This window comes from Varanus komodoensis, unplaced genomic scaffold, assembly GCF_004798865.1.
Source record: "Varanus komodoensis strain SLA01 unplaced genomic scaffold, ASM479886v1 scaffold1, whole genome shotgun sequence".
In the NCBI taxonomy this organism is placed as follows: domain Eukaryota; kingdom Metazoa; phylum Chordata; class Lepidosauria; order Squamata; family Varanidae; genus Varanus; species Varanus komodoensis.
Genome location: NW_025335268.1, coordinates 53,767,929 through 53,768,239, shown reverse-complemented (window position 1 = coordinate 53,768,239; position 311 = coordinate 53,767,929).

The following is a 311-nucleotide window of genomic DNA, read 5'->3' as shown; positions in this document are numbered from 1 at the left end:
CAGAGATTACACAAACAAAATCTGGATATTGCACCATGCATATGCCTATCAAAATATCTGTGTCATGTCTGTTCCTATGTTATACAAAACAACCACACTGGAGAAAATGCCTTTCTGATAAACAAAATGCCAATTGCCAGTTCAGCCTTACATTCCTCCAAGACTTAGTTACTTCTGCTTTCAACCATCTGAAATCTAGTTTCCTAGTATTGCAGGGGCCTTCCTTTGTACCAAGCTTCTGTCACCTTCAAAATTGCAAGGGTTCGGGTTTAGACTGATGCCGGAAAAAACAGTGATGTCTACTTAAAATG